The sequence below is a fragment of the Mauremys reevesii genome, linkage group 12, assembly GCF_016161935.1.
Source record: "Mauremys reevesii isolate NIE-2019 linkage group 12, ASM1616193v1, whole genome shotgun sequence".
NCBI lineage: Eukaryota > Metazoa > Chordata > Testudines > Geoemydidae > Mauremys > Mauremys reevesii.
The window spans coordinates 50,556,963-50,579,371 of NC_052634.1; the positions used below are offsets into that span (position 1 = coordinate 50,556,963).

A 22,409-nucleotide genomic window follows, 5' to 3' on the forward strand; every position below is an offset into this window, starting at 1 on the left:
GCAGGCTGTCTGCAGGGCAAGAAGCTTATGAAGCTTCAACCTTCCTAGGTCTGACCCTTGAGCATTCAGTATCCCTGTCCCACCAGCCGCATCCTGCTGTGCGACTGCACATGGCTAAGCAAAGAGAATGAACCCCAAATCCCCCCTGTGCTTTGGGAGCCAGGTTTGCTGTGGGAATTCTGTAGTTCAGATGACTTCACACCTGGGCATTGTGATTCTCTGGCATTAGGGCATTACTGTGCTGATGGCTGAGTGATTAAGGCGTTGGAGTCGAAATCCAATAGGGTTCCCCTGTGCAGGTTGGAATCTTGCTCACAACGAGGCCTGTGTTTTAGCCAGTCCCTCACCCGGGCGATACCTCTGTACAACCCCCTGAGATACTCTCAATTCTCTTCCCACCCCAAGTAAATCCTGTTCTGTTCCTTTCATAGAGATCCCTGGGACACCACCTCACACTGTGTCCCTGAGGGGTCCGGCAAACTCTCAGCACCTGAACCGTCTGCTACTCACCTGGTGCCCTATAGATCAGCCATAGCCCTGGTTCTGCTCCTCTCTCTAGAGTGCGAAAGGAGCCAAGTCAGTGACTCCATGGGAGCCATTTCCCCACAGGAAGTGCATTGAGTGCCCCTGTGGTGCTGGGGGGCTGGTGCTGCTGCTGCCTGTGGGGCTGGCAGGGGGGCTGATGTCTGCACAGACTCTCAGCTGCCAGGCTGGAGGGGGCACTTGGGACCTTACCAGACTGGCTCAGTGAAGACGGGGGGTTGACAGAGCAATACAGACGCTCTCCAGAGCACGGAGCAGCAGCCGCCCATGCAGCCAGGCAATGAGCATTTCCCACAGCCTGGAGCTGAGGGGGAGGCGGCAGCTGCTGTTCCAGCTCCTCGGGGACAGGCCCTGTCAGCCAACAGCCACTTCTTACTCCCCACAGCTAAGGGCGCCGGGTTCCTCCGGTGGGGGTGTGGAGCAGCTGTTCGTTTTCCTGTTCGCACTCCTCTGCGGTGTGAAAACCGGGGAAGGGAGGCAGAAGCCCCACTTCCCTCTCGAAATGACACCCAGTGGGGGAAGCCAGGACAACAGGTGGGGCAGCAAGTGGTGGCCAGACTCTTGCTGCCAGGGTCTAGTCTAGCTCTGGGTCCAGCTCAACTTCCTCCCCGCACCACTGGCCCCCAGTCCCCTTCCACCACCAGGTCAACCCGGGCACTAGGGCAGGAACCGGGTGAGGCAGCAAGTCAAGTCAAGCTGAGCAAGGCAGGCAAAAGCGAGTCTTGTCTTCATGGGCCACTCACAATGACGTCCTTTTTGTGTGCAACTGCTGCAAAAAACTCCCAGAAAGAGAAGCAACAGGCCAAAATACTGCTTTACAGCTGCCAAAGTAGCTCAGTTAGGAGCATATTGGACTGAAGATCTAAAGGCTGTTTGTTCGATCCCAGACTTTGGCAGGCTCTTTCATCCCTTTTTGTACAGTGGTGGTTTGTCTTCTGGGAGCATGAAAAGTCCTCTGTGCAGCTGAGCAAGGGCAGTGCCCTGGAAGGGGCATCTGTGAAAATGGCCATTTGGAAGGTGGCAGGGATTTGGGGGCCCAGGAGGAGGCACTTGATGTTCATTGCCTTGGAGCAGCTGGGCTTGGCCACGGTGGGTGTTCAGGAAATGCACATTAACAAGTCTAGGGTAGCTAGATGAGCAGAGGGTGATTGGTGGAAGGGCCCATCTCTGGTCCTCCAGGCCAGTGAAGAATGATGGGGCTGGAGTCTTGTTCTTCACATTCATGGTGCGAGTACAGAAGGTGCTGGAGCTCAAATCAGGGAGGGCATTACTAGTGGGCTTTGTGCTCTGTAGCACTGGTTATGGCTATATTAATGTGTATGGTCCCCAGTTAAGGCGTGAAAGGAAAGTTCTATGAAGGAACTGGCTCCCTTCCTCTAGACTGTTTGGTGTTGAGCAGGATTTCAATTCCCTGACCCAGGGCAGAGGATATTGGAAGCTGAACATCCAGAGCTTGCAAGATAAAGGAGCAGAGGGGGAGGCCTGGTGTTGTTGGCAGAACGGAAAAGCATCAGAGGGTTCTATGGCAACCAGGGGGATTGGTGGGAGTCGGTGAGGGAGGAGTTGGCAGCTTTGTTGTGGCAGTCGGGCAAACACCACAACATTTAAGAATCCAATGGTGCCAAGTCCCGCAGCGTCGCCTGTGGGATTTCCACAAGAGCATCCAGGCAGGGGAGCCAGTCAGCGTGTGACTGTACGGATCAGCGACAGCTGCCCGAGTTCCAGGAGATGAGGCTGCAGCTGGCCGATATGAGCGGGAGCACCGAGTGAAGGGAGGGGTGGCCTCCCCTGACATGTTTGTGGCCTGCAGGGAATGGAGACAAAGCAGGGGGATGCAGGGACTCAGGGCAGGACCCAGAGATCTGGTAGAGCAGGACCACAGTCGCTGGAGGAGGAGAGAGAGTCCTGCGAGAGGAAGCCGCTGGTGGGAAGCAATAAGTGCAGAGTGCAAACCATCCAGCTGAGAGTCACAGGGGTCTAGAAAATAAAATAGCAGCAGGTCCCATGGTGTAATGGGCAGCACTCAGGACTCTGAATCCTGGAATCTGAGTTCAAATCTCAGTGTAACCTCCTGGAGGTATGTTAGTTTGCTGCAAAGCCCTGGAGCTCAATGTGCTTAGCTATCCCTCTCTCAGGGTGAACTAGAGTGAATTCTTTCCCTCCTGCTGGGTGACTGAGGGCCACTGGAGATAGGTCTTTGGTCTGGCTGGTTCAATGGGCTGGCGGCTATAGGTTGGGGTCCTAGAACTTAACAGTCTGGCTAGAGAGTCCTGTGGTTTGACCATATGGTTGTTTCTTGCTGCTTCACCTGAAGTCCACAACTTTGGTCCCTGCAGCTGTCACACTCTTCCTCTTGCCCACATGGCATTTAAAGGAAGGAGGGCCAGGGCCAGGCTTCATAGTCAGGGCTAGGCAGGAGGGAGGAAGAGTCCCAGGCTGGAGCCCAGCACCTCTCCTCCTCTGGGCACCTAGAGCAGAGGCGGCTGGTGCTGACAGCTCCAAGGGAAGGCTTAAAAGCCACATATCAACCAAGGGCAGGGCAAGAGGAAGGCAGGACCATGCCTATGCGTGGCCAGCAGACAGCCACAAAGACACCAGGCCAGGCTGCTCCCTGCCATGCCAACCCCCCACTGAAGGCCACTCACAGACCAGCATTCGTTCAGCGGCCAGCATCACAAGGCGGTAGGAAAGCAGGGCCAGCCCCCGAGTGGGGCCTCTGACCGTTCCCACTCAGGGGGCTCCTTTTGGCGGTGGGGCAGGAGATATTTCCCCCAAGAGGCTTTTTCCCAGCTGCTGAGAAGCACAGAAGTACCCGGTGTTTGCTCTTGTGGTGAAAGGGGTTAATACGTTTAGGCAGCCTGGCTAGCTCAGCTGGCAGCACCTCTGGCTCTTACTCTGAAGGTTGAAGTTACAATTCCCTGTTTGGGTGCTTGGGGCTCCTCTTCAACAATACAACACACAATCTGCCTAATCCCCCACCCAGTAACCTGGGGAAACTAACCCTGGCCACTGGGTGCCTCTAAGAGATGATACTTTCCCCACTCACACGCTCTGAGTGCAGGAAAGAAACTTTAATAAAAAGGAGGAAAATCACCTTGTATTAACTTGGGAAAACACCACAATCAGGATTCATAACACAACACTATGAGCAAAACACCCACCCACAGTGCACTGGGCAGTGGCCTTTGGCCTCGGGCTCCTAAATCCAGACACCAGAAGCTCTGTGGATGTGCCCCTCCCTTCACTGCACCTCACCCACAGCTGCTGTCCTGGGTCAATGAAAACCCAGAGTTCACCTCTCACCTCCCGGGGGGAAAGCCCCTTTCTCCCTCCGCTGTCTGGCCACATTGCCGGCCACTTGCTGTTCCCCCCTGTCACCGCTCTGCTGGCCACCCTCTCTGCTCTCGGATGTCTTGTGGTCCCACCAGGAGTGGAACAGGCTCCCTAAAAGCAGGGCCGCCCAGAGGATTCGGGGCTCTGGGGCAAAGCGGGGGAGCGGACATAAAAAAAGGCGCCACCTGCTGCGGCTCTTGTACTCACTGGGCGGCGTCTGAGTCTTCAGTAGCAGCAGGTCCTTCACTCGGTCTGCGTCTTTGGCAGCACTGAAGGACCCACCACAGAAGTGCATCTGAAGACCCGGAGCGCTGCCAGGGAAGGGATTCTTGGCCAGAGTTTGTGGGGCCCCTGCGGGGCCCGGGGCCTTGGGCAAATTGCCCCACTTGCCCCCCCCAGGGTGGCCCTGCCTAAAAGTAGCGGCCACCAGAGCCCAAACAGTAGCCCCACCCCTTCCACTCGAGGCCATGCCCCTACCCCACCCCTTCTCCCCAAGGCCCCACTCCTTTGCTGCTTCATCCCCCAAGACCCCTCCTCCAGCTCACTGGTCTCCGTCCCCTCCCCCCATCATTAGCCCTTACTGTCATTACAAAGTGGTAAGGCAGAGCCCTCCCATTTTTAAAAGTCCTGGAGTGTTGTTCCCCCCTGTTCAGGCACTCCTGGGTCCCTGCGCTTCACACAGCTCTCCCTGATTTCAGCTGTTAGTGAGGGAGCCTCCCTGCTAGCGCAGACTGGGCAGTTTGTTGCATGAGAGACACTGTCCCAAAGCAGGACTAGTACTTAGAGCTGGTTATCAGTGATTTCAGATTTGTTGGTCTGCAGCAAGACTCTCCATTGAGTCTTAACCAGCTCTGTTATTACACAGGGAAGAACAAAAGGGTGAAATGGGGCCTGGAACCCTTAAGAAGAATCCACCCCACCAAGTACCAACACTTGTCGCTACCTGCTCTCAACCCCACTGAGAATGTTTTGGGGTCACTCCTTGGCTTTATCAGCCTAGGGGGTCTCAGAAAACACTGAGTGACAGGTGCTACAGTGGCACAGTTGGTTAGCATGCAGTACTGAAAGGAGCTATGCTGAGATTGTGAGTTCAAACCTCACCTGTAGCACTGGTTATCATTAACAACATGGCATCACCCTCTCATTTGGCCCTGTGGAATGTAGAACTCCAGCCCAGGGAACCCTGAGAAGAAAAGGAGTCAATAATGCCCCCTTCCATTATTACCTCCTCTCCAGAGCTCAGGTCAGAATCTGCAATCCTTTCTTCCCCCAGCACCTGTGCCAGGATCCCTCAAGCAGAGCCTAGAGTCCACCATGGCGTCTGTACTATTGACAAACACTAATTACCACAATCTAGTTGAAACAGGGTCAGTATGAAGTCTACCCTGCCATCTGTTGGTGATCTGTTGTCAAGGCCTTTTGGGGCTGATGTCATTTGCATGGTTACACCCACCCCGGATTGCATGATGGCATTGCTTGTCCAAATGGCCATTTCAGTTGCTGCGGGATCCCCAGTCTCTTTGTTATTGGGGCAGGAGTAATCCAGTGTATTTTCCTGTTGATCTTGGATCTAGGACAGAGTAACTGTACCTGGCATTTGAGGCCTGAGAGCGTCATCCTCGTCTGAAAAGTACTCACCAATATGGGGTATGGGTTCCTAACAGCAAAACATGGTGGGTGGTGAAAATAGATTTTTGTTGGCAGTGGTGGCTGCTTTGTATATGCTGGTCCTGGTGTGGAAAAACAGAGACAGTTTTAAATCTTTTAAAATTGTTGTTGGTGCTGCAGTTCCTCATCATAAGTTTATGCTGTTAGATTTTTTTCACAGTGTATTTTGGTCCTTAGAGGTAAAAGGTTGCTCTGTGTGTGGTGTTACGAAGTGAGATAGCAAAGGTTAGTTACAAAGGTAGTGCATGTCCTGCAAAAGTCATGTGCCCCGCCCACCCCAGTTCTGGTCTCAGTCAGGGCCTTCTCTTGTTGGAAAGGAGATGAAACCTCTTCTGGTAAACTGGCATTTCACACTTGGTAATGCTTCTCTCCTGATTGGTGGCGGGGTTTAGTGCCAACGCTTATATACTCTGGTTTCTCTTCAGCTCGTATAAATCTATCACCTTACAACGGTTAGGGTTAGGGTTAGGGTTAGGGTTACGGCTATTATAAGTGAGAACTCACAAGCTTGTCATAAACTCTGAACACATTTTTTTATAAAGCTAATGCCTGTTTTAACAACACTAACAAACAGGTGAGCAAGACTAGTTTCCAGCCATGCGTTTGTCACTTTTCAGTAAGGCCTAGGGGCCTTGGCATGAGCTGGCACCTGGTCTGCCAGTGTCAGAAGAGGATCTGCCTTCTCTTATCCCCAGGTGTCTGTACTGGGAGCAGTACTGTTCAACTTATTCATAAATGACCTGGGGAAAGGGCTAAACAGTGAGGTGGCAAAATTTGCAGATGATACAAAATTGCTCAAGAGAGTTAAGTCCCAGGCAGACTGCCAAGAGCCACAAAGAGATCTCACAAAACTGGGTGACGGGACAACCGAATGGAAGATGAACATCGGTGCTCATAAGTGCAAAGTAATGCACATTGGCAAACATAATCCCAACTATCCCTATAAAACGATGGGGTCTAAATTAGCTGTTACCACTCGAGAAAGAGATCTGGGAGTCATTGTGGATAGTTCTCTGAAAAAAATCCACTGAATGTGCAGCGGAGCTTTGGGAATCATTAAGAAAGGGACAGGTAATAAGACAGAAACTATCATATCGCCTCAATATCAATCCATGGTACGCCCACATCTTGAATACTGCGTGCTGATGCGGTCGCCCCAACCTCAAAAAAGATATATGGGAATGGGAAAGAGTCAGAAACAGACACAAAGATGATGAGGGGATATGGACCAGCTTCCGTCTAAGAAGAGATTCATAATATTGGGACTTTTCATCTTGGAAAAGAGACGACTAAAGGGGGATACGAGGGAGGTCTATAAAACCATGACCGGCGTGGAGCAAGTAAATAAGGAAGAGTTATTTACTCCTTCTCATAACACACGAACTAGGGGTCACCAAATGAAATTAATAGGCAGCAGCTTTATAACAAACAAAAGGAAGTCTTTCTTCACGCACCACACAGTCAACCTGTGGAACTCTTTGCCAGACGATGTAGCGAAGGCCAAGACTGTAACAGGGTTCAAAAAAGCACTAGATAAATTCATGGAGGATAGGTCCATCTATGGCGCTTCGCCAGCGGTATCCCTAGCTAGGTATCCCTGTTTGCCAGGAGCTGGGCATGGGCGATAGGGGATGGAGCACTTGATGATTCCCTGTTCTGTTCATTCCCTCTGGGGCACCTGGCATTGGCCGCTGTCAGCAGACAGGATACTGGGCTAGGTCTTTAACTTTGACGGGTAGCTGGGAAGACGGTCAATCAGACAGAACCCGTTCGACAAACCTTTTCATTTCCTTGTTATTGCCTGACTCCTTTATTCATTTCCTTTTCCTTATTTCCCAGCAGACTGACTAGCCACCAGATTTGGGTGCTAGCAGAGGGACCTGACGAGCTCCTTCTTTTGGGCAGCGTTGAACATGCCAGGGCACAGTCAGCTTCTGGATGCTCATCTGAATGTAACGCCTAGCTCTCACCTTTATTTCTGTTTCTTAGCTCTTTTGGGCCATCGATCTTTGGTCTGACCCGTGGGATCCCTGCATTAGGAGAGATGGCTAATTAATGAGCCCATAAACCTTGGAAATCAAATGAAACCTGAAGTCCGTAGAAGACCTCGAAAGGCCCTTGGGGGGTGGAGTGCGAGCTGAGGAAGAGTTCCCTGCACAGCTTACCTCTCCATTCTCGTTTTCCTGTCCTGAGCGCAAAAGCCAGGAAGCAGCTCCGGGTAGGGAGGGGATACCATATGTGTGCAGTGGTTAGACAGGAAACAGCAAGGAACTGGACTCGTATGGAGTGAAACTGTAAGCATCTTCTGTATGCCTGATGACTGCAGGTTTGAGAGAGTTATGTGGGAAGTGGAGGCTTTCGGTGGGCTTTCAGAGGAAATGTAATGGAAAGGCAGCCGAAAGTGGAATCCCAGGTTTTAAACAATCCTCCACTAACACACCAAACAGCTCAGGTCTAGTTACTCATTGAAAATTAGAATAAAGTTACAGCAAGATTTCATCATAAATGAAGTCAAACCCTAAAGATTTCAGAACACAACTGCTATAAGGAGCCACGAGGAAGCAATACAAAGTCAACCTTGCCTCAGAGAAAGGCAGTTAAACAATTTCTCTTTTTAAAGCAGCATAATCTCCCCAAACGGAAGGGCACTGTTCCCGGAGAAGGGTCCTGGAGAGGTTTTCCTCGTTGGTGCGGACATCCACCTCCCGAAAGGCGGGAGCTAGGTCGAGGGAAGAATTCTTCCGACCAAGGCGCGGACTGATGTAGCGCGCGATTTCGTTCCCCGTGCAGCCCAGGCCCGAGGGTCGGTGCGTGCTGAACAGTTAAGTCAAAACAGCTCCGTCCGTCAGAGGTGTGCAAAAGGGAAAACCCGCTGCTGGGCGACACGGCCATGCCGCCCTAACCCGCAGCGTAGCTAAAGGGCATTCGGGGAGGCGGTGGGTGGGCCTCAAGCGACGGAAAGCCCTCCTCCAGCATGGGGTTGTGACAGCCTAGTCTCCGTAGCACAGACAGGGTGGCCACCAAGAGACAGGAACAGACAGCGAAAGCCAAAGCGGCCCCAGGGCAGGGGGCGAGGCTGCCTGTTGGACGAGGAGACCGGGTGGGACAGGCGTTTTGGACAGGCCGTCCTCCCGTCAAAAGAGGAAGAGCCCGAGAAGAAGGGCCAGGCAAGAAGCTACAAGCAGGGAAAGAAGCAGAGCAGGCAGGCAGGCAGGCAGCTCCTCTTAGAGCCAAGGAAGGCACCGGTCCAAGCCCCCCAAAAGCAGACTAGAGAGCAGATCAGCTGCAAAAGACTAGGAAAAGCCAAGAACACAGAGAGACCCAAGGAAAGTTTCAGAGCTGAGCTTTGCTTACAAGGAGGAACGGGTGACAAAGATACCTAGAAGTACAGGGCCTGTAGAAAAGAGCACTCCCAAAGATCCAGAATAACAGCTGTTTTCCTGAGTATCTGCTTTGCAGTGCACTAAGCCTAAACAGCCCACTATCGGTTGTCTGTTGTTCAAACCAATCACCAGGGGAGAGCGCGAACGCAGTCCCCCACTACCACAAATTACACAGTCAACTTTCCCGCATTTGGGGGAATCGCAGGGGTCAGCACACCCGCACTGTAATGGATGAGCCTCACCCTGGGAAAACCACCTTCATGATCATAGTATCTCCCCTGCCAGGTAAGTATGAGTTCCTGCTGCCCGGCCGCCGCCCGCCCTCGATCGCCCCGCACTTATAACACACGGGGCGGACCGCCGCGCCCCCACCGCCGGCCTCGCCCACACCGGCCCCCACTGCCGACAGCTGCCCCGACCTGGCCCCCGGAGACCGTCCCTTCCCCACGCCGAGCTCCCGGTGCCAAAGTCGGGCCCTGCCTGGCAGCCTGCGTCCGCTCCCACGATGCTCTGCTCGCACACAGATCTGCATACCTGCTCACGCGGCTCCGCCCCTCCGCTCGGGCCCCTCCCCCTGCCCGCCCGGGCCGCCGCTCTTGCGTGCTCAGCTCTTTGAGCTCAGATGGGGTGTAGTGCTCAGATCGAGTGCGACAGACCTTAACTTTGCCATGTGAGGGTCAATCTAGCCCCATTACCTGGCTTGCTTATTTATACCTGTGACTGTCTTTAACTGTTGTATGCGTGATGTACCCTCACTGCTTGCTGACTGTATCTTGAACTCACCCACAGTATACCCCACATTGGGGACATTGCACACTGTATAAGTTATGTGCTGTCCAATACCAAAGTACTAGCATCCCCCTATACTCTGTATGTCACCCCTGATGACCAGTAACTGATGTTACAAACTCTCTGTATTATCTATTCTTAAACATTTTCTAATAAACATTTAAAACTAAAATTGTCCTATACTCTGTATGTCACCCCCGATGACCAATATCTGATTTTTCAACTCTCTGTATCGTTCATTTTCAAATATTTTCTAATAAACTTTTAAATCTTGGCCTATCCAAGTGCTTGGCCGTGATCAAGTGTCTTGATGTTTTTGGTCTTTTGGCCTCGAGATGAAAACCTTGTCTGTGTCTTGGGAACCTTGAGGTAAAAAATTATCTAAGTTGTAGCGGGTCCCGTCCCGGGAAGCCAGGCCATCGGAGAGACGACGTGGCCCACCTGCTGCTAGGGAAAGAGTGCAGCTTGCATTTCGCTTCTCTCTCGCTCTCTCCCCACCGGAAGTTGGTCCAATACAAGAATGACCTCCCCTGCCTTGTCTCACGTCAGTTTCTCCTCAGGGCAGAAGGTCGGGTGTTGTCAGCCACTCTCCAGAAACTGGACGGCCACTCGATCCCTTTTGTTACCTGCCAAGTGAGGCTGAGTGCACTGGCAGGCAGCGCCGTTTGAAGAAGTGGAAGATTGGACAAATGACCAGGGAGGAGTATAAAAATATTGCTCAGGCACGCAGGAGTGAAATCAGGAAGGGCAACTCACGCTTGGAGTTGCAGCTAGCAAGAGATGTTAAGAGTAACAACAAGAAGGGTTTCTTCAGGGAGGTTAGCAACAAGAAGAAAGTCAAGGAAAGTGTGGGCCCCTTACAGAATGAGGGAGGCGACCTTGTGACAGAGGATGTGGAAAAAGCTAATGTACTCAATGCTTCCCCACCCTCCCCCTTCGTGATTTTGTCTTCACGAACAAAATCAGCTCCCAGACTGCTGCTCTGGGCAGCACAGCATGGAGAGGAGGTGACCAGCCCTCTGTGGAGAAAGAAGTGCTTCGGGACTATTTAGAAAAGCTGGATGAGCACAAATCCATGGGGCCGGATGCGCTGCATCCGAGGGTGCTAAAGGAGTTGGCGGGTGTGATTGCAGAGCCACTGGTCATTATCTTTGAAAATTCATGGCCATTGGGAGGTCCCAAATGACTGGGAAAAGGCTAATGTAGTGCCCATCTTTAAAAGAGGGAAGAAAGAAGGAGGATCCGGGGAACTACAGGCCAGTCAGCCTCACCTCAGTCCCTGGAAAAATCATGGAGCAGGTCCTCAAGGAATCAATTCTGAAGCACTTAGAGGAGAGGCAAGTGATCAGGAGCGGTCAGCATGGATTCAGCAAGGGCAAGTCACGCCTGACTAACCTAATTGCCTTCTGTGAGGAGAGAACTGGGTCTGTGGATGAGGGAAAAGCAATGGATGTGTTCTTCCTTGACTTTAGCAAAGTTTTTGATACGGTCTCCCACAGTATTCTTGTCGGCAAGTTCAAGAAGTTTGGGCTGGATGAATGGACTATAAGGTGGACTATAAGCTGGCTAGGTCCTCGGGCTCAACGGGTAGTGATCAATGGCTCCACGTCTAATTGGCAGCCGGTCTCAAGCGGCGTGCCCCAAGGCTCGGTCCTGGGGCCGGTTGTGTACAATATCTTCGTTAAGGATCTGGAGGATGACGAGGACTGCACTCTCAGCAAGTTTGCAGATGACGCTAAACTGGGAGGAGCGGTCGATACGCTGGAGGGTACGGATAGGCTACAGAGGGACCTAGACAAATTGGAGGATTGGGCTGAAAGAAACCTGATGAGGTTCAACAAGGACAAGTGCCCAGTCCTGCCCTTAGGACGGAAGAATCCCGTGCACTGCTCCAGACTAGGGACCGAATGGCTAGGCAGCAGTTCTGCAGAAAAGGACCTAGAGGTTACAGTGGAAGAGAAGCTGGATATGAGTCGACAGCGTGCCCTTGTTGCCAAGAAGGCTAACGGCATTTTGGACTGTATACATAGGGGCATTGCCAGCAGATCGAGGGATGTGGTCGTTCCCGTCTCTTCGACGTTGGTGAGGCCTCATCTGGAGTACCGTGTCTGGTTTTGGGCCCCACACTGCAAGAAGGATGTGGAAAAACTGAAAAGAGTCCAGCATAGGGCAACAAAAGTGATTAGGGGGCTGGAAGACATGATTTATGAGGAGAGGCTGAGGGAACTGGGATTGTTTAGTCTGCAGAAGAGAAGAATGAGGGGGGAGTTGATCGCTGCTTTCAACTACCTGAAAGGGGGTTCCAAAGAGGATGGATCTAGACTGTTCTCAGTGGCACCAGATGACAGAACGAGGAGCAATGGTCCCAAGTTGCGGTGGGGAAGGTTTAGGTTGGATCTTAGGAAAACCCTTTTTCACTAGGAGGGTGGTGAAGCACTGGAATGGGTTCCCTAGGGAGGTGGTGGAATCTCCTTCCTGAGAGGTTTTTAAGGTCAGCCTTGACAAAGCCCTGGCTGGGATGATTTAGTTGGGGATTGGGTTGGACTAGATGACCTCCTGAGGTCCCTTCCAACCCTGATATTCCATGATTTGAAGCTGTTCCCGTGTATCAAGGTGAGCTGCAGCTCAGCGAACCCCAAGGATCTGAGCGAGGCGAGCTACTTTGCAGCAGAGGCAGACCAAGCGGCGGGTACAACGCGGGGTCGCACCCCGGCTGGCAGATAGAATCTCATGTGCGAGATCCCAGCTCCTGTTACTTTGCAAAGTGTGTGCGTTTGCTCCGGGTTTGAGCTGTGGGCCAAGTGCCCTCTGGCTTCTCGTCCGGGCTCCGTCCTCCATGCGCCTGGGCATCAGCGGGACTGTCTCAGGAGAGCAGCTGCCCCAGCCCAATCTCCGCCCAGCCGGGGAAGGAGCAGAGGCAGCCCGGAGAAAAGACTCCTTTGAGCGCCGGAGACGGCCGGAGCATCTTATTTGCATAGCCACAGTGCATTGCGTGCAGCGAAGCGAGTCCCTGGTCGAGGGGCTGGTTTTGCTCCCTGTGTCCCCGGTTCCGATGATCCAACTCGGGCTGCTAATCGGTTCAATTCCATTTCCTCTGAAAGCTAGCGGTGTAGCGGGCTGGGAGAGTCGTCACCCTGACTTTGGGGAGCGTAGGCGGTTGCCCCGGCAGCGCCTCTGCCACGAGTTCTACGTACTCTGCTTTCTCTTCAGTTCGTATAAATCTTTCGCCTTTTACTAAAGATTTCCGTGGAGAGGAATGTTGATGAGTTTGTAGCCAATTTTTAAGGCTTTGCTTTGGCAAGGCTGTTGTCTGCTGTGAGAAAAACAGAAGAGTGCTCCTGAGCTGGTGTCACTGGCTGAAGCTTTTCTATAGTATGAAAAAAGTATAGTAGGGGGCACCTGGCATTGGCTGCTGTCAGCAGACAGGATACTGGGCTAGGTCTTTAACTTGGACGGGTAGCTGGGAAGACAGTCAATCAGACAGAACCCGTTCAACAAACCTTTTCATTTCCTTGTTATTGCCTGACTCCTTTAATTCTTTTCCTTTTCCTTATTTCCCAGCAGACCGACTAGCCACCAGATTTGGGTGCTAGCAGAGGGACCTGACGAGCTCCTTCTTTTCGGCAGCGTTGAACATGCCAGGGCACAGTCAGATTCTGGATTCTCATCTGAATGTAACGCCTAGCTCTCACCTTTATTTCTGTTTCTTAGCTCTTTTGGGCCATCGATCTTTGGTCTGACCTAGGATCCCTGCATTAGGAGAGATGGCTAATTAATGAGCCCATAAACCTTGGAAATCAAATGAAACCTGAAGTCCGTAGAAGACCTCGAAAGGCCCTTGGGGGTGGAGTGCGAGCTGAGGAAGAGTTCCCTGCACAGCTTACCTCTCCATTCTCGTTTTCCTGTCCTGAGCGGAAAAGCCAGGAAGCAGCTCCGGGTAGGGAGGGGATACCATATGTGTGCAGTGGTTAGACAGGAAACAGCAAGGAACTGGACTCGTATGGAGTGAAACTGTAAGCATCTTCTGTATGCCTGATGACTGCAGGTTTGAGAGAGTTATGGGAAGTGGAGGCTTTGTGGGCTTTCAGAGGAAATGTAATGGAAAGGCAGCCAAAGTGGAATCCCAGGTTTTTAAACAATCCTCCACTAACACGCCAAACAGCTCAGGTCTAGTTACTCATTGAAAATTAGAATAAAGTTACAGCAAGATTTCATCATAAATGAAGTCAAACCCTAAAGATTTCAGAACACAACTGCTATAAGGAGCCACGAGGGAAGCAATACAAAGTCAACCTTGCCTCAGAGAAAGGCAGTTAAACAATTTCTCTTTTTTAAAGCAGCATAATCTCCCCAAACGGAAGGGCCCTGTTCCCGGAGAAGGGTCCTGGAGAGGGTTTTCTCGTTGGTGCCGGCCATCCACCTCCCGAAAGGCGGAGCTAGGTGGACGGAAGAATTCTTCCGACCAAGGCGCGGACTGATGTAGCCGCGCCGATTTACGTTCCCCGTGCAGCTCAGGCCCGAGGGTCGGTGCGTGCTGAACAGTTAAGTCAAAACAGCTCCGTCCGTCAGAGGTGTGCAAAAGGGAAAACCCGCTCCTGGGCGACACGGCCACGCCGCCTAACCCACAGCGTAGCTAAAGGGCATTCGGGCAGGCGGTGGTGGGCCTCAAGCGACGGAAAGCCCTCCTCCAGCATGGGGTTGTGACAGCCTAGTCTCCGTAGCACAGACAGGGTGGCCACCAAGAGACAGGAACAGACAGCGAAAGCCAAAGCGGCCCCAGGGCAGGGGGCGAAGCTGCCTGTTGGACGAGGAGACCAGGTGGGACAGGCGTTTTGGACAGGCCGTCCTCCCGTCAAAGGAGGAAGAGCCCGAGAAGAAGGGCCGGGCAAGAAGCTACAAGCAGGGAAAGAAGCAGAGCAGGCAGGTCCCCATAGAGCTAAGGAAGGCACCGGTCCAAGCCCCCCAAAAGCAGACTAGAGAGCAGATCAGCTGCAAAAGACCAGGGAAAGCCAAGAACACAGAGAGACCCAAGTAAAGTTTCAGAGCTGAGCTTTGCTTACAAGGAGGAACGTGTGACAAAGATACCTAGAAGTACAGGGCCTGTGGAAAAGAGCACTCCCAAAGACCCAGAATAACAACTGCTTTCCTAAGAATCTGCTTTGCAGTGCACTAAGCCTAAACAGCCCACTGTCAGTTGTCTGTTGTTCAAACCAATCAGCAGGGGAGAGCGCGAACGCAGTCCCCCACTACCACAAATTATGCAGTTGAGTTTCCCGCATTTGGGGAAATCGCAGGGGTCAGCACACCCGCAGTGCAATGGATGAGCCTCACCCTGGGAAAACCACCTTCGTGATCATGGTATCTCCCCTGCCAGGTAAGTATGAGTTCCTGCTGCCCGGCCGCCGCCCGCCCTCGCCGCCCCACACTTATAACACACGGGCGGACCGCCGCGCCCCACCGACGGCCTCGCCCACACCGGCCCCCACTGCTGACAGCTGCCCTGACGCGGCCCCCGGAGACCGTCCCTTCCCCACCCCGAGCTCCCGGTGCCAAAGTCGGGCCCTGCCTGGCAGCCTGCGTCCGCTCCCACGATTCTCTGCTCGCACACAGATCTGCATACCTGCTCACGCGGCTCCGCCCCTCCGCTCGGGCCCCTCCCCCTGCCCGCCCAGGCCGCCGCTCTTGCGTGCTCAGCTCTTTGAGCTCAGATGGGGTGTAGTGCTCAGATCGAGTGCGACAGACCTTAACTTTGCCATGTGAGGGTCATTCTATCCCCATTACCTGGCTTGCTTATTTATACCTATGACTGTCTTTAACTGTTGTATGCGTGATGTACCCTCACTGCTTGCTGAAGGTATCTTGAACTCACCCACAGTATACCCCACATTGGGGACATTGCACACTGTATAAAAGTTATGTGCTGTCCAATACCAAAGTACTAGCATCCCCCTATACTCTGTATGTCACCCCTGATGACCAGTAACTGATGTTACAAACTCTCTGTACCCCTTCTGGCTGGGAAAGCATTATCTAAATTGTATCTATTCTTAAACATTTTCTAATAAACATTTCAAACTAAAATTGCCCTATGCTCTGTATGTCACCCCCGATGACCAATAGCTGACGTTTCAACTCTCTGTATCGTTCATTTTCAAATATTTTCTAATAAACTTTTAAATCTTGGCCTATCCAAGGCGGTGATCAAGTGTCTTGATGTTTTTGGTCTTTTGGCCTCGAGATGAAAACCTTGTCTGTGTCTTGGGAACCTTGAGGTAAAAAATTATCTAAGTTGTAGCGGGTCCCGTCCCGGGAAGCCAGGCCATCGGAGAGACGACGTGGCCCACCTGCTGCTAGGGAAAGAGTGCAGCTTGCATTTCGCTTCTCTCTCGCTCTCTCCCCACCGGAAGTTGGTCCAATACAAGAATGACCTCCCTGCCTTGTCTCACGTCAGTTTCTCCTCAGGGCAGAAGGTCGGGTGTTGTCAGCCACTCTCCAGAAACTGGACGGCCACTCGATCCCTTTTGTTACCTGCCAAGTGAGGCTGAGTGCACTGGCAGGCAGCGCCGTTTGAAGAAGTGGAAGATTGGACAAATGACCAGGGAGGAGTATAAAAATATTGCTCAGGCACGCAGGAGTGAAATCAGGAAGGGCAACTCACGCTTGGAGTTGCAGCTAGCAAGAGATGTTAAGAGTAACAACAAGAAGGGTTTCTTCAGGGATGTTAGCAACAAGAAGAAAGTCAAGGAAAGTGTGGGCCCCTTACAGAATGAGGGAGGCGACCTTGTGACAGAGGATGTGGAAAAGCTAATGTACTCAATGCTTCCCCACTCCCCTTCGTGATTTTGTCTTCACGAACAAAATCAGCTCCCAGACTGCTGCTCTGGGCAGCACAGCATGGAGAGGAGGTGACCAGCCCTCTGTGGAGAAAGAAGTGCTTCGGGACTATTTAGAAAAGCTGGATGAGCACAAATCCATGGGGCCGGATGCGCTGCATCCGAGGGTGCTAAAGGAGTTGGCGGTGTGATTGCAGAGCCACTGGTCATTATCTTTGAAAATTCATGGCCATTGGGGAGGTCCCAAATGACTGGGAAAAGGCTAATGTAGTGCCCATCTTTAAAAGAGGGAAGAAAGAAGGAGGATCCGGGAACTACAGGCCAGTCAGCCTCACCTCAGTCCCTGGAAAAATCATGGAGCAGGTCCTCAAGGAATCAATTCTGAAGCACTTAGAGGAGAGGCAAGTGATCAGGAGCGGTCAGCATGGATTCAGCAAGGGCAAGTCACGCCTGACTAACCTAATTGCCTTCTGTGAGGAGAGAACTGGGTCTGTGGATGAGGGAAAAGCAATGGATGTGTTCTTCCTTGACTTTAGCAAAGTTTTTGATACGGTCTCCCACAGTATTCTTGTCGGCAAGTTCAAGAAGTTTGGGCTGGATGAATGGACTATAAGGTGGACTATAAGCTGGCTAGGTCCTCGGGCTCAACGGGTAGTGATCAATGGCTCCACGCCTAATTGGCAGCCGGTCTCAAGCGGCGTGCCCCAAGGCTCGGTCCTGGGGCCGGTTGTGTACAATATCTTCGTTAAGGATCTGGAGGATGGTGTGGACTGCACTCTCAGCAAGTTTGCAGATGACGCTAAACTGGGAGGAGCGGTCGATACGCTGGAGGGTACGGATAGGCTACAGAGGGACCTAGACAAATTGGAGGATTGGGCTGAAAGAAACCTGATGAGGTTCAACAAGGACAAGTGCCCAGTCCTGCACTTAGGACGGAAGAATCCCGTGCACTGCTCCAGACTAGGGACCGAATGGCTAGGCAGCAGTTCTGCAGAACAGGACCTCGAGGTTACAGTGGAAGAGAAGCTGGATATGAGTCGACAGCGTGCCCTTGTTGCCAAGAAGGCTAACGGCATTTTGGACTGTATACGAGGGGCATTGCCAGCAGATCGAGGGATGTGGTCGTTCCCTTCTCTTCGACGTTGGTGAGGCCTCATCTGGATTACCGTGTCCGGTTTTGGGCCCCACACTGCAAGAAGGATGTGGAAAAACTGAAAAGAGTCCAGCATAGGGCAACAAAAGTGATTAGGGGGCTGGAAGACATGATTTATGAGGAGAGGCTGAGGGAACTGGGATGGTTTAGTCTGCAGAAGAGAAGAATGAGGGGGGAGTTGATCGCTGCTTTCAACTACCTGAAAGGGGGTTCCAAAGAGGATGGATCTAGACTGTTCTCAGAGGCACCAGATGACAGAACGAGGAGCAATGGTCCCAAGTTGCGGTGGGGAAGGTTTAGGTTGGATCTTAGGAAAACCCTTTTTCACTAGGAGGGTGGTGAAGCACTGGAATGGGTTCCTTAGGGAGGTGGTGGAATCTCCTTCCTGAGAGGTTTTGAAGGTCAGCCTTGACAAAGCCCTGGCTGGGATGATTTAGTTGGGGATTGGGTTGGACTAGATGACCTCCTGAGGTCCCTTCCAACCCTGATAGTCCATGATTTGAAGCTGTTCCCGTGTATCAAGGTGAGCTGCAGCTCAGCGAACCCCAAGGATCTGAGCGAGGCGAGCTACTTTGCAGCAGAGGCAGACCAAGCAGCAGGTACAACGCGGGTCGCACCCGGCCGGCAGATAGAATCTCATGTGCGAGATCCCGGCTCCTGTTACTTTGCAAAGTGTGTGCGTTTGCTCGGGTTTTAGCTGTGGGCCAAGTGCCCTCTGGCTTCTCGTCCGGCTCCGTCCTCCATGCGCCTGGGCATCAGCGGGACTGTCTCAGGAGAGCAGCTGCCCCATCCCAATCTCCGCCCAGCCGGGAAGGAGCAGAGGCAGCCCGGAGAAAAGACTCCTTTGAGCGCCGGAGACGGCCGGAGCATCTTATTTGCATAGCCACAGTGCATTGCGTGCAGCGGCGAGTCCCTGGTCGAGGGGCTGGTTTTGCTCCCTGTGTCCCCGGTTCCGATGATCCAACTCGGGCTGCCAATCGGTTCAATTCCATTTCCTCTGAAAGCTAGCGGTAGCGGGCTGGGAGAGTCGTCACCCTGACTTTTGGGAGCGTAGGCGGTTGCCCCGGCAGCGCCTCTGCCACGTGTTCTACATACTCTGCTTTCTCTTCAGTTCGTATAAATCTTTCGCCTTTACTAAAGATTTCCGTGGAGAGGAATGTTGATGAGTTTGTAGCCAATTTTAAGGCTTTGCTTTGGCAAGGCTGTTGTCTGCTGTGAGAAAAACAGAAGAGTGCTCCTGAGCTGGTGTCACTGGCTGAAGCTTTTCTATAGTATGAAAAAGTATAGTAGGGGGCACCTGGCATTGGCTGCTGTCAGCAGACAGGATACTGGGCTAGGTCTTTAACTTGGACGGGTAGCTGGGAAGACGGTCAATCAGACAGAACCCGTTCAACAAACCTTTTCATTTCCTTGTTATTGCCTGACTCCTTTAATTCTTTTCCTTTTCCTTATTTCCCAGCAGACCGACTAGCCACCAGATTTGGGTGCTAGCAGAGGGACCTGACGAGCTCCTTCTTTGGGCAGCGTTGAACATGCCAGGGCACAGTCAGATTCTGGATTCTCATCTGAATGTAACGCCTAGCTCTCACCTTTATTTCTGTTTCTTAGCTCTTTGGGCCATCGATCTTTGGTCTGACCCGTAGAATCCCTGCATTAGGAGAGATGGCTAATTAATGAGCCCATAAACCTTGGAAATCAAATGAAACCTGAAGTCTGAAGAAGACCTCGAAAGGCCCTTGGGGGTGGAGGCGAGCTGAGGAAGAGTTCCCTGCACAGCTTACCTCTCCATTCTCGTTTTCCTGTCCTGAGCGGAAAAGCCAGGAAGCAGCTCCGGGTAGGGAGGGGATACCATATGTGTGCAGTGGTTAGACAGGAAACAGCAAGGAACTGGACTCGTATGGAGTGAAACTGTAAGCATCTTCTGTATGCCTGATGACTGCAGGTTTGAGAGAGTTATGTGGGAAGTGGAGGCTTTCGGTGGGCTTTCAGAGGAAATGTAATGGAAAGGCAGCCGAAAGTGGAATCCCAGGTTTTTAAACAATCCTCCACTAACACGCCAAACAGCTCAGGTCTAGTTACTCATTGAAAATTAGAATAAAGTTACAGCAAGATTTCATCATAAATGAAGTCAAACCCTAAAGATTTCAGAACACAACTGCTATAAGGAGCCACGAGGGAAGCAATACAAAGTCAACCTTGCCTCAGAGAAAGGCAGTTAAACAATTTCTCTTTTTTAAAGCAGCTTTTCCTCGTGGTGCCGCCATCCACCTCCCGAAAGTGGAGCTAGGTGGACGGAAGAATTCTTCCGACCAAGGCGCGGACTGATGTAGCCGCGCCGATTTACGTTCCCCGTGCAGCCCAGGCCCGAGGGTCGGTGCGTGCTGAACAGTTAAGTCAAAACAGCTCCGTCCGTCAGAGGTGTGCAAAAGGGAAAACCCGCTCCTGGGCGACACGGCCACGCCGCCCTAACCCGCAGCGTAGCTAAAGGGCATTCGGGGAGGCGGTGGGTGGGCCTCAAGCGACGGAAAGCCCTCCTCCAGCATGGGGTTGTGACAGCCTAGTCTCCGTAGCACAGACAGGGTGGCCACCAAGAGACAGGAACAGACAGCGAAAGCCAAAGCGGCCCCAGGGCAGGGGGCGAAGCTGCCTGTTGGACGAGGAGACCAGGTGGGACAGGCGTTTTGGACAGGCCGTCCTCCCGTCAAAGGAGGAAGAGCCCGAGAAGAAGGGCCGGGCAAGAAGCTACAAGCAGGGAAAGAAGCAGAGCAGGCAGGCAGGCAGGCAGGTCCCCATAGAGCCAAGGAAGGCACCGGTCCAAGCCCCCCAAAAGCAGACTAGAGAGCAGATCAGCTGCAAAAGACCAGGGAAAGCCAAGAACACAGAGAGACCCAAGTAAAGTTTCAGAGCTGAGCTTTGCTTACAAGGAGGAACGTGTGACAAAGATACCTAGAAGTACAGGGCCTGTGGAAAAGAGCACTCCCAAAGGCCCAGAATAACAACTGCTTTCCTAAGAATTTGCTTTGCAGTGCACTAAGCCTAAACAGCCCACTGTCAGTTGTGTGTTGTTCAAACCAATCAGCAGGGGAGAGCGCGAACGCAGTCCCCCACTACCACAAATTATGCAGTCAAGTTTCCCACATTTGGGGAAATCGCAGGGGTCAGCACACCCGCAGTGCAATGGATGAGCCTCACCCTGGGAAAACCACCTTCGTGATCATGGTATCTCTTCTGCCAGGTAAGTATGAGTTCCTGCTGCCCGGCCGCCGCCCGCCCTCGCTCGCCCCACACTTATAACACACGGGGCGGACCGCCGCACCCCCACCGACGGCCTCGCCCACACCGGCCCCCACTGCCGACAGCTGCCCCGACGCGGCCCCCGGAGACCGTCCCTTCCCCACCCCGAGCTCCCGGTGCCAAAGTCAGGCCCTGCCTGGCAGCCTGCATCCGCTCCCACGATTCTCTGCTCGCACACAGATCTGCATACCTGCTCACGCGGCTCCGCCCCTCCGCTCGGGCCCCTCCCCCTGCCCGCCCAGGCCGCCGCTCTTGCGTGCTCAGCTCTTTGAGCTCAGATGGGGTGTAGTGCTCAGATCGAGTGCGACAGACCTTAACTTAAGCCCCCTCCTCGCTCTCAAGTCCCCCACCTCGAGGAGGACCTGCGGCTCCCGAAGCCTCGGGGGGACACCCCCGGGGCCCTGGGCGGACGAGGAGTTTGTGGGACGACCGTTAAGCCTCACCCCGGAGAGCCCGGGGGAGGACCATTAAGCCTCACCCCGGAGAGTTTGGGGGACGACAGGGAAGCCTGCCCCGGAGATCCCGTGGAGGGGACCGTTAAGCCTCACCCCGGAGAGTCTGGGGGACGACAGGGAAGCCTGCCCCGAAGATCCCGGGGGAGGACCGTTAAGCCTCACCCCGGAGAGTCTGGGTGAGAACGGTTTTGGTTACCCCCGGTCTGGTGTGGGAGGACCTTCAAGCCTCACCCCGTAGAGTTTGGGGGATGACAGGGAAGCCTGCCCCGGAGATCCCGGGGGAGGACCGTTAAGCCTCACCCCGTAGAGTCTGGGGGATGACTGTTAAGCTTTCCCCCCCGGACTGCTGGGGGGTCGACTATTAAGCCCCTCTCGGAGGTCCTGAGGAGTGGTGCTGCGCTGCACCCGGTGTGGGGACCGCCAGCCCGAAGCAAACCGCCACCAGGTCAACCCATCGAAACCAATGGGGTGACCTGCTGGCCAGAGAGCGCCGCCAGGTCAACCCGTCGAAACCAATGGGGTTGACCTGGTGGTCGGAAGGGACTTTGAGAAATTTCCCCGGACCGCCGGGGTCGACTATTGCCGCCCCGGAGCTGCCGGGTTGACTATTAAGCCTCCCCAGACATGCCCGGGTCGACTATTGCTGGCCTCGGACCCACCCGGGTCGACTATTAAGCCCCCCTCGGAGGTCCTGAGGAGCGGTGCTGCTCTGCACCCGGTGTGGGGGGACCGCCGCCCGAAGGCAAACCGCCACCAGGTCAACCCGTCGAAACCAATGGGGTGGCCTGGTGGCCGAAAGCCAACCGCCGCCAGGTCAACCCGGAGCCCTGGCCGAGGAAGGGAGAACCGGGTTTACCTGATGGCCGGTGACCTGCTGGCCGACCGAGAGATCGCCGCCACCAGGTAAACCCGGAGCTCCGATGGCACCTGGTGGTCGGGAAGGGACTTGAAAATTTCC

The 22,409-nt window shown here is 53.4% G+C and overlaps 5 non-coding genes across 5 annotated transcripts; 2 read left to right on the forward strand and 3 right to left on the reverse strand.

Annotated features, from left to right (window-relative positions):
* Positions 1 to 9,056: 9,056 nt before the first annotated feature.
* LOC120376235 lies at positions 9,057 to 9,220 on the reverse strand. The gene has a single exon (XR_005587141.1). It is a non-coding gene; the product is annotated as a U1 spliceosomal RNA (small nuclear RNA).
* A 3,686-nt stretch (positions 9,221 to 12,906) lies between these two features.
* On the forward strand, positions 12,907 to 13,020 carry LOC120376036. The gene has a single exon (XR_005586961.1). It is a non-coding gene; the product is annotated as a U5 spliceosomal RNA (small nuclear RNA).
* A 1,914-nt stretch (positions 13,021 to 14,934) lies between these two features.
* On the reverse strand, positions 14,935 to 15,098 carry LOC120376162. Its single transcript, XR_005587070.1, has one exon. It is a non-coding gene; the product is annotated as a U1 spliceosomal RNA (small nuclear RNA).
* A 3,695-nt stretch (positions 15,099 to 18,793) lies between these two features.
* LOC120376077 lies at positions 18,794 to 18,906 on the forward strand. The gene has a single exon (XR_005586999.1). It is a non-coding gene; the product is annotated as a U5 spliceosomal RNA (small nuclear RNA).
* Positions 18,907 to 20,781: 1,875 nt separating this feature from the next.
* On the reverse strand, positions 20,782 to 20,945 carry LOC120376182. Its single transcript, XR_005587089.1, has one exon. It is a non-coding gene; the product is annotated as a U1 spliceosomal RNA (small nuclear RNA).
* Positions 20,946 to 22,409: the final 1,464 nt, after the last annotated feature.